Source organism: Zootermopsis nevadensis, unplaced genomic scaffold (assembly GCF_977971745.1).
Source record: "Zootermopsis nevadensis isolate Lab colony 2312 unplaced genomic scaffold, Znev_1.0 Znev_ptg000001l, whole genome shotgun sequence".
In the NCBI taxonomy this organism is placed as follows: Eukaryota; Metazoa; Arthropoda; class Insecta; order Blattodea; family Termopsidae; genus Zootermopsis; species Zootermopsis nevadensis.
Window position 1 is genome coordinate 10,992,295 of NW_028259133.1, and position 19,488 is coordinate 11,011,782.

Consider the following 19,488-nt stretch of genomic DNA (forward strand, 5'->3'; position numbering starts at 1 on the left):
ATTTAAACTGTACAAATAGCGAGTAACTTTTTTCAAGTTCAGTAACTATCAGCTTCTCAAGAACTCTATAGTTACTCAGTTATAAAAACATGCTTCCAATTATGAATTTGTATTGCCCTTCAACATTACGATGTCAGTAACAAAGAACAGGCATAATAATGCAAGTGAAGACTGCTGTGGCAGTTTTCTGAAAGTACTCTGGAAAACAAAATTTCACTAACTCGCTCTAAAAATATGTAGTTAGGAGAAAAAACATTTTTCCCCAGAGGGAACTATAGTAAAATTCTAGTATCCGGCTGTGATGATAAATCTTTTACTGGTGCGTGGTGTGATGTAAACTGGAAGACTATTCATATTTGTACATGATACGATCTGAGATTAAGATAGGTCTAATAGGAAATACGAGCACACTTTACTAACTGTAATTATGACAAGAATCACATAAGAGAACAACCGGATATTGTCATCATATGACAGTAAATTTAGGGTCATTACTCTGAAACTTTGTTGGTATGTCATTACAAGTTCAAAAAACTAAATCACAATATGAACAATAAAAATATGCTTTCATTTCTGTAGCAGAGAATACACAAGTTTTGTCAATTATACATTGCAAATAAAATTAAGCTTATTGATCACTCAGATAACCTACGTTTAATCAGAAAACAAAATTCAACATGTCAATCATCGTTCATATGAAAATAAAATATTTTTAAAATTCAGAAAATTTGTAAGAATTTTAGCCGACTGTTTTCGTAACGGGTTTAAAACAATATTCAGCTCCTACAACCCTTTCCATTATGGTTTTCACTTAAGGAAACTTTATTGTGCCGTACAACCACGCACTACTACGGACTAGTCTATAATTTTCACTCTAGCCATAAATCTGTCAACCTATTTATCGGTTTTGCAGTGACAAACATCAGATCTTTTTGATTAAAGCGTAAGGTTACTATAGTTGCTTTGCTGTGAAGTCAACTTGGCTGTGCGCGGAGTATAGATAGTAGCGGCCATTCGTGTTCCTGTCGACAACCTCAACTGCTTCAGTGGGGTTGCTGTAGGCAGGTAAGGCCGATTGCGAAGTGTAGTCTATCGCTAACTGGGCATCGCAGACAGACAGACAGATCAGATCGAAATTAGAAGCAAGCCAGGAAAGAGAGACAGGACCAGAAAAAGGCTCATGGTATATTTTTACACCTTAATTACTCGAGCGGTCATTACGTTTCGTTAAATTGTGAGTCCTAAAATATAATGTGAAATAGATTGTCTGCAACAACAAATTGACGAAATAAAAAAAGTGTAGGTAATTACATAATTAGTTTACTTCAACGCCTGATAAAATACTCTGTTTGTAAACACATATTCAGCAATATGGAGAGAATTATTACTTGAACATTCGTCATCTCGCTCGTTAATACAATTTACCATCGGCTAATTGATCAGAATAAGGTACGCGTTTTCTCTGTATTACATTCAACGTGTGTGAGCGTTTGGATCTCAGACCTTGCACCTGATGTTAACCCCATTTTACACGAAAGTAAAGCCCTGGCAGTTCTTGATAATCTATTTATTTTTTAATTCCGTTAATTGATAACATATTTTCTTCAAAGAATTGCATCAGGCACCTTATTTTTAAGTACTACATAGAGACCTCTTTTCCTTTCCCCTAACCAATAAATGATAACCTCGTATTAATGTGGTTCGTAAAAATGCATATATGTTAATCAAATAAAAAGACTTACATTACGTGGATAAGTATTAACAATTATTAGGTTATTTTTAAACTCAGATCTCTGTTCTAATCTTCATAATTTTGTTGCACAGGAATAATGACACGAGAACGATAAAGCTACAAATTAAAGACAACTGGCAGTAATTTCCACGTACATTTAATATGTTTAAGTCACTTTCTAATAACTTAGCTGTAAACTATGAAGGAGACGATAATGTGCTAATTAAACACCTCTGTTAGATTCGGCCGTAGTTTTATGTTAAATTTTTTAAAAAAATCTATGCTAAATTAATGCAAGCTATTAAATGGTCACTTTAAAAGTGTCAGTTATGCCTACATGTTGACTGTGAACATCACTTAAAGCAAACTGTCTCTGACAATCGAAACTATTTTTAACCAGATTTTGAGTTTTCAAGGCGACGTTCTGTGTTCTAATCAACACAAGACGCCACACAGAGAAACTAAAAATATAACTACAAAACAGGACAGATTGCGTAAATTGTGACAGCTGAAGAACAAGAAGAGGGAGAAAATCAAAATTTCCTCCTTAACATTTTGGATGTCTCGGATTCAAATCTCCGCTAACCGAGTGGTCTGACAGGGTTTCGTGATTTTCCTCAGTCCCTATAGACAAATACCGTGATAGTAGCTTAAATTAAACAACGAAAGTTTCTTCTATATCTTTTCAAATTGGCCATTTACAAAGCATCGAACTATTAAAAGCTATATGAGCTACTGACAGTCATTAAATATACCACAAATAAATATGAATGTAACTTGAATTTATCACGAAGTCGTGTGTAAAACAATCATAATCACAGTATTTCTTAATGAAGAAAATATATATTTGGCGGATGCTTGGTTTATCGTATGTCAGTATTAAGCAAATTTGATGAGAAATACCTCCTTGGGGTCAACATTTGCTTAATAATATGACATTGAAGTTTAACGTCTAGCACATTATTAACTAATTAATAACAGCCACTGTCTCAACCAACTTATTTCTTGTGTACACTTTTACGGACAGTGGTTCTAAACAGTAAGTCCGAAACCGCAATATTGTGCTCAGCTTGTAACAAAACAAGTCTTACACGAATTCTTAAATCTTCTAGTAAGTCTGGGGGACATTCTTCCCACGCTCTCAATGACACAAAAGGACATATACGAGCATGGTCATTTATCCTTAAGGAAAGGACAACAAAGTCCTTTCCTTCGGGTCAAAGAGAATCGGTTAAAATGTAAACAGATGGGACTTGACACAGGAGCTTATGACACCTTTTACAGACTACTCAGGTCAAGCAGGCACGTCAGAAAAAGTTTAAGGCCCTGTATCCAGTACACTGTACAAATACATACAAAAGTACATTCCACGTAAATAACTTACAAGCACAATTTGCAAAACTGTCATTGGGTTAAATCAATAATTTTAATTCAAGTAGACACTTTCATGTGTTAAATTACAGACCTTTAAAACCTGCTTCAAAAGCTCATTTATTGTTTATAGTTTTAAAGCACGGTTAATTTCTGTGTCTGACTGTACTTTTTGTTAAACGCTGTAGTTATACTGATTGTCTGAAGGTTTAGTGTGTTTTTGTTGTATTGTTTGTAATCCTGTCCTAATAACCTACACTTCACTTCAAATGGCACCTTAAACGTATTGTGGTTAAGTTAATACGCTGTTATTATGACAGCAATAGTATGAGACAAATACCCTATTCCCTCGATTCTAAGACACTATCGATTGTAAGACGTAACCTTTATTTGATAATAGATATTCATGAAGAAAAATTCTACAGCGATTCTCAGATGAGTTTGGAAATTTTAAAATATGAACAAGTGTCTTAAAATTGAGGAAATACGATATTGCATCTGATCTTGAAGAGTCTTAATTTGTACCCTGCTTCGCACATACAATTAAATTTCTGCCGGGTTACCATTGTCAAAGCTACCTATACGTCTTATGAGTACTTCTATCACATTCGTCACTATAAATGGTGATTCTCCTAGAGTATCTATCTTTCACGGTATCAGAAAATATTCTAGTCAGATATTCGTAACTAACAGAGTGAAAGTAACTGGAAGCGAGCAAACCTACATTTAATTATTGCGAAAAAATATAAACGTCACAAAAAACAAAATACTAGAAAAAAGGGAAATTTACAAAAACAATAAGTAAATTTGTTTGCAAATAAATGTAAATGAGCCTATTTTTATGGAAATCCGTATGATGCCAAAAACCAGGTTACAACATGGATAATAATATAGTTCAAAATGTATTAAATATTAATATATTTGATGCTGAAGTATGCAAATAAATTTTACGATACAATTAAAAGAGACATGTATTCATAGAACGCTATTTATCGTCCATTTTAAAAACTGAAAAGGTAAGAATAACTATTTATAAACAATTGTTTTGTCCTTGCGTTAATCAGTAGAAATCGTGGTTCCTCCAGTCCGTGAAAGAAATAGTCAAATCTTAATTATCTAAAACCTAGATGCTGTGGTAAACATTTGAACGTACAGGAGACATCCACATGGGGATCACAAAATAGCACAAGAAGAAATATTTTTAAAATGCCTAATCGCCACAGCTATATTAATTGTCTGTCTTTCAACAACATAATTTTGACTTTAAATCTGTGAAGCATTTCACTCATTACTTTCAGTCAATGTACACAGAACGTACTCTCCACACAGGTGTCTAAAGCTGCCCAAGGCAAATACTTATCTTAAGATTAAACTTCATCCAAACAACACGCGCCAATGTCATTAGAACGAACATGCCCTGCCATTAAATAAGACTGTAATACACGCAACTGCTTGTGATGTTCATACCTCAGAAATTATGATGTTCTGTGGTGTAGTGAGGATGATGGAAAGTACTGATATAGCTTCAAGTGGATCAGCATGTTGCAGCATTGATAAGTGAAGTAAAACATAATGGACCTCTAAAGAATAAAGTATGCATTGTGGTTACTCATGTGTATTGCTATAAGGGTGACAGACAGACAGGAGTCAGGTAAAGTGGATGAGAAAAAGGACGACACTTGTGAGAAGATAGCAAAGGAGAACACGTTCCGAGATGGAGAAACCTACTCTTGGGACCCAGAGCAGTTGGCAGTGCTGCACTGTGAAGTAGCTTTAAATTAATTAACCACGTGTATCATTTTAACAAAACTTATACATTTCAGTTCTTTATTATTAGCATGCTGCGTCCACAGCCAGAAAGCCAACTACGGACAAAGCACAAGACAAGAACGCGATAATAAATACAGCAAAATAACAAGAACAAAATTATCAAGAAATTTCGTAAGTGTAGAGAAAGTTAATAAATAAAGGCAACTTACTGCTGAATACCTACATTTTTGTAATAATAATTCAATTAAGTAAATTAGGTTGTAAAAGAACAAGACACGTAAAGCGAATACAAAAAAAGAAGTTACTGAATCAGTGAATTGATGTAATTAGAATGAAAACACGCGATCAATACTGTGTACAGGAGGTGAGAAAGGGGGAAAAATGCATAACGCAACACATTACAATATTCTGACAAATGTCTTTGAGGGATTCTAAAATATTCCCTTAATATTTATACAACTGAACTTCTTCCTATTTAAAATAAAGAGTAAATTATAATTTATTACACTCGTAGATAGATTATGGCTTCGCAATAGATTAAATTTATTTTCTTACATCTGCTAAGTTAAAATATTACATATATAAGATTTTAAATGACACATTTATGGACTTCTGTTAGTAACAACCTGATCTTGATCCTGACCAGTTCGTGTGTACTTAACGCCTAGAACAGTACAAAATGGTACCTGTGGCCCGTACAGATCTGAATATAGGCTTATATACAACTGAACGCGTAAAGTTACTATTATCTTATAATTCTAAACACGAAAAGTAAGCATGATGTTTAACTATAAAATTAACGACATTTAATCTTTAGTTCCTTCAGGACTTTCCTGCGATAGTACTTCAATATGTGCTCCTTACACACCCTTAATTAATCCTTATCGTCTTGACAGTTGATGCCATATAACATAATTCAAAAGCGTCGAAAGACAACAAACAAACGAAATATCTGAATGTGTTCCAAGCAAATAAAAGAAATTTCCTTCAAATTGCTTTCACTGAACTGATGTCTATCTTCTGGAAGGGGGCATTTAGTGTTCCGCCATTGCACCCCGCAGCATCCCAAAAGAGAACCAACTCAATTCTCGTCGCCGTGAAAATCTCAAATCTAACCCCGTGCTCCGGTGAGTGCTTAGCCAGTCGGCCGCTGTGGACGTGGAAGACAGGACAACCTGGATGTCAGAAATTCTCTCCTGTACATCCTGCTATGACACCCCAAAGCAGACATCTCTACATCTGCGTGGGGCGGACGCATAACGGTTCACCGGAGAACGACATCAAAATGTACCATCATCAAATATTCGCTAGTGTTCACTAATAAAGTGCTGTTAATCAATAATATCGGGTAAGTAAAATCAATTTTGTATTCAGAACGAGATACACAACTTTATTCCCGTTAGTCTTCCATAGAATATTCAAATTTAAAAAATATGTTTATGTATTGACATTTCCAAGCTCCCAACTTAAATGTGTTCCTACTTTATTTCTTTCCACTTGGCAGAGATCGCTTTATGCATGTGGTCTTACAGCAATCAGCGCAGAAAGAGTGCGACAGACTGAAGGAAACTAGAGGATAGAAAATTTTTATCACTGTCATAAACACCCGCAGAAAACACAGAAATAAATACTCACAAGGTCGAAGAAACCGCGACAATGAAGGGCATTCAGTAACAATAAACACCTGAATAATATTTTAAGAAAATATTTTGTTTTAAGGAAATCCGGCTTACTGGTGTAGGCTCTCAAGTGATATTCCGAAATGTCTATATTAGTACACCAACTCAGTTTTTAGCGGATAATGGACAAATTAAGGGAAATTACTAAGCAGGAGCAGACTAATTTCATTATCGTCATTAAATTTGGACAGCTAATTCATAAAGAATGAATTAAAAACTTATTTTCCTTACAAATACAGTATCCTTCAGATGGAAGATTCTCTGGGCGGTGAACATTTCAATGTTCTTCTTCGTTATGGCGCCGCGTACACCCGTAGATAAGTACCCTGAAGATGTAGAAAGTATGTTCCTCCGAAACGTTGGTATATACTATCGTGCCCATACGGCTTCACAACATTGACAGTGTATGTCTCGGTCTAGCTTCTTATACCTTGCGAAGGCTGATGCTCGAAATTTCTATCCCATTACTAACATTTCGTGATTTAGGGCTACGTTTAGCCCACCAAAATCAAAAATATTCCAATTTGTTATATATTTCTAGGCACAATCCTGTCTCTAAATAATATCTACTAACACTTATAATTCCAGAGCAAATTTATCTAATCACAAAACATACGAGCAGCTACTCACAACCGTTACAATAAGTAGCAAAATATAATTTTATGTTGTAAACACGGCTTAGTAAGCGTTTACCCTTTGACAAGCAGAACAAGTAAGAGGCAATTAATAAGAATTGGGATGCAATTAACAAGTGTCAAATTTCCGCTTAAGGCTTCCACTTCTTTTACTTATTTATTATCAGCCTAACGATGCTGATAGTAACTCATATTATTTAAAGTAAAATAATTGGAGGATTTTTTAATATTGTAGTGTAAATGACGGGGGAGAAACTGTTCTTTGCGTAATTTAAAGTAATATCCCTGAATTTAAATGTACGGGGGGGAAATCATAGAACTCAGTTGGTATTTGAGCCCTATACCTTCCGAATACGAAGCAGGAGTGCCAACAGCTCGACCACTACATTCCGTTCCATAGTTTACAGAGACGGTGACAGTCATTAATATGGCAAGAAATTAGGGGAGGAATGTGTGGCACCAACTTTCCTTTAGATGCTTCAGCCTGTGTTTTAGGATCCATTTCTGTCAATAAGTTCATTGGTTTTTAAATTTGTAGCTATAGAATCCGACTACATTAAATTTGCCCTATATAAACTCAAAGTATGACTTTAAAATATGGTTCGTAAACATATTTCCTGCTTATATACAGAATTTCAATTCCTTAGCTTCAGTGACGCATTACTTATCGCCAACACACGTGAAGTTCACTAAATATTTTCTTCAGATGCACGCTTGTCATGCTGCCGTTTCACATTCTACAAACAAATTGCCTAAGTTGTACGTATTTTTCGAGGAATTATTACAAAAAAAAAACAAGAGACTGTCTCTCCAAACTCAGAAGTTCGACGGACTCCATGTTAGTGTTATTTACACACGAAATTATAAAGGGAAAAGGGGGAGGGATTTCTAGATGCGTGATTTATATTCAATTTCTATTAAAATCTGTCAAATAGGTTCAAAGTGGTCTAAGAGGAAATGATACTCGGACGGACGGAAACACGGAAATGACGTAATAAGACCAATGTTCCCTAAAAGTAAGATGATCAGACTAACGTAAAGAAAGAATTTAGGAAGAACGTGGACTTTGACTGTGTCAAATTAGCACCATTTGTTATGTCTTAAAAAAATATACACGCCTGTGTGAATTAGAATGTTAGTAAACGAAATATTTTTCTTAGTTTTATATTTTTATCCTACAATATTTTTCAATCAACGAGTATATATAGCTTCAAAGAAACTAAGTATTATTATAAATGATAAAAATGGATATAAAAGGAGCGTCTCGTATGTTTCGTTAAAGAGTTGTCTCTGAATTTGCGTAGAATACGTGAGAAAATCCAAGAAAAGACACCGGATTTCAAACTTATTCCTCAAATATAAGTCAGGTGAGTTAGGATCATAAACATTCTCTCAGATTTTGCTGAAAATTAAACCAAAAATCAGGTATAGGAGTTCAGGTTTTCACTAGCGCGAATTTAATTTATGGTCTTCTGGGTTGCTGCTACGTAAACCGTAAGGAACGAAGCAGAAAATTCCTTTTCTACGTTGTCGTGGGTCCACAAGATTCATTTTCTGCGTGTTAAAAAAATCTTTTTCTCTGCTTCGTGTCAACTTGTGTTCACGAATAGTGACAACTTTGACCTATAAAGAAGTAGCTTTAATATCACTGATGCGTAGATTTAAAAGTTCCTTAGAAACGTGTAGAAATAACTTTCATTATCGTCTGTTCTTAGAAACGTGGAAAAGGTAAATGTAGCCTTGGTGAGGGTCATGCGATACTACGAAAGGGTTGACTCGGCTCCCACCCGCCACTGCTTGCACTGTGTGTCACTCACTCGCCAGATATCTGCTGTCTGAGTGACAGCCTCGCTTCGCAAACAAGTCTCCTCACTTTAACGAGTACTGAGCAGCAGTTTAAAAGTAGGTTAATACGTCTACTTCGTTTTCGAACAGTCATTCTGATTCAACTTCTTATTTTCAAAGATTAATATTCTTATTATGGATTAATCCTGGTTTACTTCACCTGGTAATAAACAAACTAATAATACGCTACACAAAACAAAATCAAAATAAATCTAGATATAATAACTCCGACGTATGGGTAAGACATAATGCCGAAGAATCTCGAGAAACTTGCTGGATCTGACAGGCTAAATATAAACTAGCATATACGCAGATTTAAAAAAAATACAATAGTTAATTTCGTTTCTTCTCTGATATTCATACCGAAGATCACACACACATAACAGTAACAATTTTTCGTGTCTGTTAATAACCTTTATTATAGACCTTTATACAACATGTCCATTATTCATAACAATATTTTCATTCGACACTAAATGATCCATACAGTTGATAAATAAATAAATTGAGAAAAAAAAAGAAAAAATACATTTCCCTGTACATTACGTTTTCTCTCAAGAGTTTCCTCTGGACCTGTGCGTCGTCTAATAATGCTATTGACATTACAACAAAAAGGCGATTTAGAAATTCAGAAAATGTACTAGGTACAATGCAGTCTTTTGAAAAGGAACTACAAACGGTGGGTTTATCAGTACAAAACAAAAGAGAATAAGAAGATATTTCTAGAGAATATTAATACATTCATTCGTAATCCTTTTATGGACTGATAATATTTATTCCCGCTACATTTGCGGCAATGAGGAAAGAATAAAATTATTTTATGTAACGAGTGGTAATAGCACAGGAGAACCACAAGAGAATTAAACCCGGTGCAGGCAGTTATATAAGCTTCCTGCACGTGGGAGTTACTTCACTAACCGACAGCAGGAAGAAGGGAGAGAAGGTCAAATTCAAGTATAAGGACACCAGATAGAGAGTAACATCACAATAAGAAGAAGTGAAAGAAGTTTGCACAACAACAACAACCCTGTTCCAGGAATCCCACTTCAGAAGTCCCACAAACGCTGTCAAGAGCAACTTCGACATCCAAAGAAGTCGAACATCTCTTCAGATACATTCTCTTATCTGTTCTATAGAGCAGGTAAAGTTCACCCACCTAACACAGCTCACCATTCTTTTATAAAGTTCAAGACTGCGAATGAACTTATATATCTGAAATTTACAGCCCGGAATTCCACACTTTTCCATATAAAATTCAAAGAAAACTACGTATATTGGTAATAATTAAAGGTTCTGTTTGGTTAACATCAGACCATACTTATATACGTAATGCGATGTCAATTTTTCAGTATTATCTTCGTCTTATGAGACTGGTAAAATGTAAAGTAATTTGTGTTTAGAATTTATATTAAAATAATTTGTACTGAAATATTAAAACGACTTTCAGCAGTCTTATATTCATATTCGTTTAGTGTTCTGACATTTATCACAGTAACAAAGCAATCACCTTATATAATAAACGGTTGGCAAGTAACAAAATAGTACCTGACATAGTTTTTCCTTATAAAACCAGTTACGTCGCTTAGGAATCTGACTAGAGGAGAAGGAATTACATTAAATTATTTAATTTACAAAATTGTTACAGTTCCAACATTTATTGCCAAACTATGTCTTATTAGAGCAGTCTAACTTTGGAGTGACGCTGTTACAGTGACACAGAGGTTTAATGCAATTAAAGAATTTAGTATTGGAATGAACACGGCATTCCAAATACGTTTTCATAATTCTGTCTTAAAATGTTAAAACACAATAACATGCCACAATTCTATGTCCCCAGTCGTGAATAATCTTAGTCTCATACAACTTAGAAACGTGTTATTAGTCTACGTTATTACATTATTAGTATGAAGGTTGTAGCAATTATACAACGCCGCAAAATATTTTATCTTCATACAACTGATCTTACATTTACAATATATCCCCTATTGACTCTTAATTTAATGATTTAAATTTATAAAACAAAATAATTTATTTACGAACTCTATAAATCCAATCCTAATCCTGCATCATATAAACTGTAAACATAACACATGCCTTTAACTTACATTTGGGTGACATTACAAGCAACTGTACCAGGACATCAGACAGAAGTAAGGGCAGATCTGCTGTCTACATTCTGGTGTTTTTAATTTTTCTTCAACTTTTGAGAACCTGGAAACCTTACGAACTTGAGCCACTATAATTGCACATCCTCAGTAGCAGTCTTCATGAACCTCACATGTCACCCGACAGACGCAACCACTCACCCTAAAACCACTGAACTATTTCAGAGGGAGTTAAATTCTACCACCCACTTTCCAACCCTCGGCTCACTTTACTAGATCGAGGACCAGACACGCTAAAAAAGAAAAAAGAAAGGCTGCAAAGTTTAGACCAGGGAGAGACAGGGGGGAGGCAGCGGAAAATGGTTTTTACGAACTCCCCACATCATCAAATATTGATTCTTTATCCGTAAAGTAAATACATTTTTACGGTTAACGCCGGCTAAGAATTTTTGTGGGAGTATGCAAACTTCCGGATATGAGTAGGGATCAAGTAGGGACGGCAGGGACTACTGATGAGTAAGAAAACAAGGAAAGGGTTTTTTTGAGATGTAAACATGAGACTAACCATCTGCCGAAATATTCCTCTGACGTCAATAGTTTCATAGACGTCATGAAATAAAATTTCAGCACAATAATACTAAACGATCGGCCTCTTAATGTTATGTAAGATAGCCTGTCACTAACAAACTGCTGTTAAATTTGACACTCTAACGTAATTCATAATTATTCTCCTATCTACGTGTAGGTAGCTGAAGTGGTATTTCTCCCCTCCCCTAAGCCCAATATTTTTTCAAACAAAATGTTACAGGCATATACAACCTCTAAGATTCTTCTTCGGGAGTCTTCTGAACAACGGATAAAATACGTCCAGTTTATCGGTCGGTAGTGAGTATAAATCAAACGGCTTTGCAAATTATATTTATAGTAATATTTGTATTGATATTAATTACTGGCATTAAATTATTATCTGTTTAAAACTGAGATCGCAGAACGAGATTATTCATTAATTATTTAACAACTCTTGCCACCAGCGACACTATGTAGCGTCCAATGGTAGCAATGCACATGACAACTATGAAAGATTACTTCCGGGAGAGGTGGGGAGGCTCACAGCCGTTTCCTACCTTGAGGTATTAACCAGGCACACGCTCAAAATTACTAAGTAAAATTACTAACAAACACTATTCAAACAGGGCCCGTTCAGGAAACCGAACGCTACACCAATAATTTGAAGCGCATCGTAAGCCAGTTAACCAGAGAGAGAGAGAGAGAGAGAGAGAGAGGGGGGGGGGGTCTATTTCTCGGTATTATCGCGGCACTCGTCTCGGGATAAATCGGTTATATCCAGGATTAAGCCTGAGTTACGGTTCGGATTACCGATTTACCCAGTCTGCCTGGTGTACGTATACAGCAGTTCTGCAGTTGACTCAAAGCCGCAAGGTATACGTAATGGTCGTCCTTAATTTCTGACAGTTACAAATGTATTTAGTTTCGTCAGACTCGTTTATTAATTTAGGTAATTAAGAATAAAACTTATCCAGATGAAATTGGGCATAATTACCTCATTACACATTTTAATAAGTCATATATATTTTGTGTAAAATTTTGTCTTTTGTTAGCTTCAATGCTGCTCTGTCAGACTACGAGTCTAAATTATAACAATCACAAGCACAGGACCAGAAACTAGGACCCTGAAAGAATACAGTAATTGTTATAGTAATGACTTCCTTTATAATTGACTATAAACATCATAAATTAGGCCTAAATATTTTATTATACCTGCTGTGTTATGATGGACGTAGTCCACTGTTGAGGTAAGAAATTTGTTTCCTTTTGATACACAGAAGTTGGGTGGACTCCTGCTTTCAAGTGATATTGTGATTCTAGTAATCACAGGTTTAATTATTATTTGTATTAATTCTACGGTTGGGATAGATCCTCTGTCTAGTTTATTAAAAAAAGCCAGATTTGAATACAAAAGTCCCGACTAACATTAAAAATAAAGGGCAATAAATTAAGTCAGACTAATGACAATCATCCACCTGAACTCAATGAGTATCGGATATACCAAGCGATGTTCAACGTAATACTGCCATAATGAATCAAAATTTAGGGAACCATAACTATTTTACAACGTAAATTTACGCCTTCAGTTCCTAATATAATCTTCGTTGAAAGAAAGATATTCTTCTAAAATCAGAGTGTTTCTGCACATTGTACAAAAAGAGAATTGTTCAAGTCGAGAGCAGCATTCTCAAAGTCCTTAGGCATCAATTAACAGGCAAATATGTTTCTGTACGTTTCAAGGCGTAACTGTTTTAACTGCAATATTGACAGGCATCACGCAGACATGAGCTCTGTGTTAAAAGAATCAACAGTTGACCGTCTTCCTGTCAAAATCAAAGACGTTAGAGAAAGCAAAACTGAGAAGAAATGAAACCAATTTACATATGTACGTAGACTGGCATAATGAAACATAGGATTTGAGTAGATGGTTCGTCGTTCTTTGACGATGCTAAACCAACTCCAGTGGCTGTTTGCCTTCGCGTTCGATGAACTTGAAGAAAGTGAAGATGCCTACTTCAAGGCGATCGCTTGCACACGTAAGCTTTGTCCACAATAGTATTGGGTTACTCAACAACCCACGTTATGTATTAAGCTTAGACCAACAAGTTGTTATACTCAAACATATAAAAGAAATGTTGTGTCCCATAATCCTATTGTGTTTTCAGGCTAAATTTCACAAGGACTTCTATTCAGTGACACCTATGGAAGATTTAAATCCACATCAAAATTCCCTATTAATTTTTGTACATTTGTAGGTGTTTAATTAGTCATTCTCTAAACATCAGTTTATATGTATTTCACAACACTGTATTATTCAAGAGGCAGTACTTTTAAAGTTTATATCTTGGGTTATTTGCTAGCTTTGTATAAATCACTAGAATCATGTGACAAACATAATATTCAAAGTGTTATAAACACAAATTATTATAAAAAGTTTATTTGGAAACTTTAAGGAAAGAGAAAACTTAGAGGCAGGAGTCGATAGGAGCATAAAATTGAAGAGGACCTTAAGATAAATAGGATTTAAGGGTAAAAAATGCATTATACTGGCTCGGGATTATGTCCAGAGGCAGGATCTTGTAAACATGATAAATTCTTGATTTTATAAACTATGGGAAGTTTCTTAACTAGCTGAGCAAAATCAGTTTGTGAAGGACTATTCGAGCAAACATTTAGGAGCCATAGACTCCTTCAAGTTAATAGTCTCGAATTACCTGCCGAGATCTGTATTAAATTTAAAATAACGAATGACAGATATTACTGCAGTTTATAAGAGCAGTTGCACTGTGGATTGTGGTCTTATGGGTTGTGATAGCGAGTAAACTTGTAGGTGTTTACCAACGATTCCCTTGGAATGAATCGTCTCCGGGTTCCAATTATTCGCGTAAATTAGTGCACTGACACAACACATTTTGTAGGCATCGCATTGACCACGGAAGTCAGGATGGTCCAATTTTTTTCCTCGTTCGGGCCAGAATAGTTTTCATGTTGGATTCAAGGACCAAGAAACCTCTACTGTCAGTATTTTTGAATTGCCGTTGTCTTTAATAATACTTATTAAAAAATGACAAATTATTATTGCTTAATGCTGAAATATAAATTTTATTTAAATGTGCACAAACTGCTACAGAGTAGTATATTATTTTAAATTTTCTCCTGTAACAGTTTGCATCTCTCGAAATTTTACCTGGAAATCTTAAGCAAATTATTTGAACTCCACTACTTTAACAGCATGTATCAGTAGAACGAACATCTTATGCTTTTATAGTCAATGGCTTTAGTAAGGACACTGAGCAGAATTTTCTTTTACCAGTGGCGGAATATCAACATAGAAACAAAAATGGGTTTGTTCTAACTAGTAACAAATTAACAAATACTTTCGCGGGCCGAATGCAGCCCGCGGGCAGCCAGTTTTACCACACTAACGTAAGTAATAATGGCTTGTTTGATTCGCTTGCGTTTCTACACTGTAGATGGAGACTGTCTTCCTCCAAAACCTTTTCTAACCACCATGGCGTCACATCACAAATCACAATCCGCTTCTTCTTCGCTCTGAGAAACTCAAATCGCATTAGTTGCCTACTATCCTGTGTACCTTATGTCCACGTTTCTGGAATTATCTATATAAACGCGGTTTTATAAATTCCATTCAAGTTTTGTTTCAACAGTTCTTCAGTTTTGTATTTCTTCATTACATTTCTCTTGTAGACGTATTTGTGTTATCTTTACTATGGTGCCAAATTATACGACAATCCCGACGTATTCTAGATAATCATCTCCTGTCATTCTATTTTATATGCAAACTGTGTACAGAATCAGTAATTATATTGTTACATTAGAGACGTCAATGTGAATTTCGACAGGTATCAGTGCTGCAAAATGACACTAAGTATGAGAAATCATTAAACTGTCAAAACACTGTGTACAGAAAAGGCTTTTAGAGGCGTGGTTCGTGGTTTCCTTGGTATTTGAACTAATGTACCAAAATCCCAGAAGTCACTTGTTACGTTTTGAGATTTATGACACCTTGTGAATGTATGCTGAACGAACACACCTAGCCGACCTGCCACTTACTGCGCAGGACAGTAACCAAGCAAAAGCTTCCTAGCGACAAACGTGCGTTTTCGCTACCTAGCGCCAGGGAAGGGAGCAAGCCTAGGTAACCGTGTTACAGAAAATTGTGAGCGATCCAACAGTTCATTAGTCCTCACGTGGTCGAAGGGACACCTCAAGAAACGCGTGGTGTGACACGACATATAACGGAAACTCAAAAAAGGTAATCCTAAACTTTTAACAAATCTCATTTATAAATAAATAACCGCAGAATGTAGAACATATAATCTACCTCAACTACGAATTACATAGCGAATTTCAAGATTAAACATACAATTCATATATTTTAACTTTCATATTATAATCTGATAATCCTCTCAACACGTCCCGAAATAATACCAATGTTACATTTTTATCAAGTTAATGACTGATTTTTTTTAACGCAGCCATGTTCCTAAATTTATATTTCACTGTTACACATCCTAACGCAATTAACTTTGATAAAATGGAGCATTGTATAGAGAGAATTATGGAGAATATTTTATTTTAACTTATTTCAAATAGTAGCCTGTTGTTCCTGATACTAAGGTGAAACAGACAGAGACAGAAATTGAAAACTCATTGTGGTGATTATTACAATAGAATTCTGTAATAAAATTAAATGTTTTAAGTGTTTTAAATTGTGCCTGAAAGTGACGGGTGAAATTGTCCCTGTGATTAAAATACCTGTATATGAAAGCGTATAGGGCACTGGAGGTAAAATTCCACGAATTCTTAACCTATAAACTAGATGTAAGTGAGTGGATAACTTCACGATCCGACCACTTTACGTCAGGTAAGGACAATGTGGGCTTCCTCGCTTGCAGGAGCCAACTTACTTTCAATTTTCCATTTTAAACAAGTGCACGTAATATATTTTTAAAGTCTAAAACATATTCTCAGACGCTGTGCAGTCACTCATCTGTCTTATCTTATCTCGGCGGTTGAGGATGATAAAAGAACGTAAATGTTGGAATTTGATAAATTAGGGTAACAGGCTCGAAAGTAACCAGCAACACTTTTAATATACAATTTTGGAATCAATGTTATTTCTCTTTTCAGAAAAATGGGAGTTGGCAACTTGTTTCAGAGAACGTTTTCTGGATTTATTTAACATTTATATTCGCAAATGTTTAATACATACCGATGAAGTACAGTATTCATTTCAAATAATAATATGATTAACTTGTCTGTGGACTATACACTGTAGACTTAGGATAATTTATTTCCCCAGTCAAGGCCTATTAATAGAACTGAACAAACCTAACACTCAGAGACACGCCTATCTTTGCAAAGCTCGAAATTCTTGTACCATACTTTCACAAGAACATCAAACAGATCGATAAAATTATTCTCTCACATTGCCTGCACTTAAACCACAATCTGGATAATTGTGGGTCTACAGAGTGAGCAGAGAGTCTGAACATTAATCCAATCAAAGTTATTTTTAAGCTTGAAAATAATTTTAAACTTATGGATGAAGAAATGGCATAACTCTCTTAAGTATTCCCAGCCTACTTCTGAAATCTACCACACATTTATAAAATGTAATAAGCAGACCTCTCTAACCCAGTGTTAATAATATTATTCAAAGAAAATTTGCCAGTTTGTGCAATTACCGATTTTTCCAGTGTAATATCCCCCGCAAATATGAACTGATCATATCTACTTTAAATTTAAAACACTTTATTCCAGACGACGACATCTCGATGCGTTATTTCTTATTAATGTATTTAAAGGCAAATAAGAGAATTTTCTATTTTTAGTGTGAGCAATGCGATAAGACATAGTCCTTCAGACAGGTGCGTCATCGCTGCAAATGACATATCTTTGGACGTATTTAGCATAAACGTTGTCTCCCTTGAGCGAACGTTCTCAATAAGGGAAATGATCTAGATAGATTGTCTTGTAGATGATCTAGCTTCGTTATCTGTTTTTTTTATATTCTTTAAAGTTTTACAATTATATTAGTGTTCCCTAGGTGGATTATTTGTTTTTATTCATATTTCTTCATTTTTTGCTCTGTGTTAATATTGTTTCTATTTTGGGTTTGCCTGTACTTGGCAGTTATATTGAATACTGTACATGTATAAGTTTAGTTAATCTGTTTGTGTATTATTTTTCATTATTATTTTATGTATTATCAGTGTTTGCCTGTTATTGGCTTCTTGCTGTTGGCAAACACGTAAATAAATTAATTTAATTGAATTGAATTGAATTGAATTAATAATAATAACTTCAGAAAACTGTCATTTTAGAATCTTCATACATCATTCGAAAGACGATGTCGTAAAATATATAATCGTCCCTCACAATAAAACTATATAATACATGTAACACATATTAAAAGCAAAATGTATTTCGGAAATAGCTGCTGCACTATGTACCTTAGGGACAAGGTTTGTCTCGGATACATAGAAGTAAATACTCTATAAGTAGTGAATAGATGTAATAATAATAATAATAATAATAATAATAAGCATATTCACAACCTCAATGAAATTAACAAAAAATAAATACATATATTGTATTAATTATTTAACTTTTGGATACCACGACAACTTCCTTCCATATCCTTCCCAATTCAATTCTTTAATTAACTTGTCAGTGGACTTCATATAGTCTCCGCTACTGACGGAGTCGTAAAGCAAACCACAAATAAAAAAGCAGACACTAAACGTTTTTCTTTTACATTTGAAATATTAATCCAATGACTGCAATCAGATAGACATAAATTATGCACACTGTAAAAATCTTCGCTCTTAGAACGTAGTAGATTATTAACGTACACTTTAAAATTTATTTGCTATGTTTATGCGTCAAAATATGAAGACGTACGGTTTGGGTCCAAAAAATCTGTTGAGCTATATAAGTATAGGACATGTAATTCTTACATAACTTTTATTGGATTCCCAATTAGAGACACATTATGGTCTTTTTAAAGTAGGCTTAAATAATTTTCTACGTGTATTTTGAGTTTCATATCCCAGACTTTATAAAAATTCGACAAATCCACATTTTAATATTAGTTTTCTGTTGAAGTGCCATAAACACAATTTGTTCATTCTCTAATTTCTGTTACATTTAATACACTAGATATTATAAATATAATTTTTCTAAGAAGGCAACAGAGATTTTTTCAGAAATTGCTGAGGAATCAGCGTTTGCAAATTCCAACGTTATCCCGTCGCGTTCTACATAATCACTCAAACAAAAGAATTAAAGATTTCTGTCTTCATATTCTCCGATGTGAAAACCTCAAATCACACAAAAGAATTAATGTTTTTGACTGTTATTTTAAACATCGTATATCGCTTCGGTTGACAATTTTCAAAATACCTGTTTAGCTTTTTACAAGACGCCATTGTCAGAAACTTTTAGTCCTATCTTAAAAGTATTAAATATTCCTAGCACCTTTAAATTACCCTGGAGAAAGAACACAACTAAAGGTATTTGAAAACAAAGAACTGAGAAGAGACAGAAACTAACAGGGGGCTTAAGGAACTTCAGAATGTATACTATTCACCAAATGCCATTAATGTAAACAAATAAATAATTAGACTGGCGGGATATGTGTAACGTAGCAAGACATGACAAATGCCAGTATTAACGGGTGAGACTAACTCGGAGAACCAGACGCTGAGAGTAAAATATCAAAATTTAACTTCAAAGAATTCCGTGAGAATATGGAA

The 19,488-nt window shown here is 34.7% G+C and overlaps 2 protein-coding genes across 8 annotated transcripts in view; one reads left to right on the forward strand and one right to left on the reverse strand.

The window, feature by feature from the left end:
* The window catches only part of LOC110829914 (uncharacterized), a 540,512-nt gene that overhangs the window by 433,298 nt on the left and 87,726 nt on the right, over positions 1-19,488 (reverse strand). The gene's annotated exons all lie outside the window — the stretch shown is intronic.
* The window catches only part of LOC110829912 (uncharacterized), a 57,534-nt gene continuing 53,883 nt past the window's right edge, over positions 15,838-19,488 (forward strand). Inside the window, exon 1 of the mRNA XM_022064131.2 lies at positions 15,838-15,980. The gene's annotated coding sequence lies outside the window, so the exon portion shown is untranslated. The remainder of the gene's footprint in view (positions 15,981-19,488) is intronic.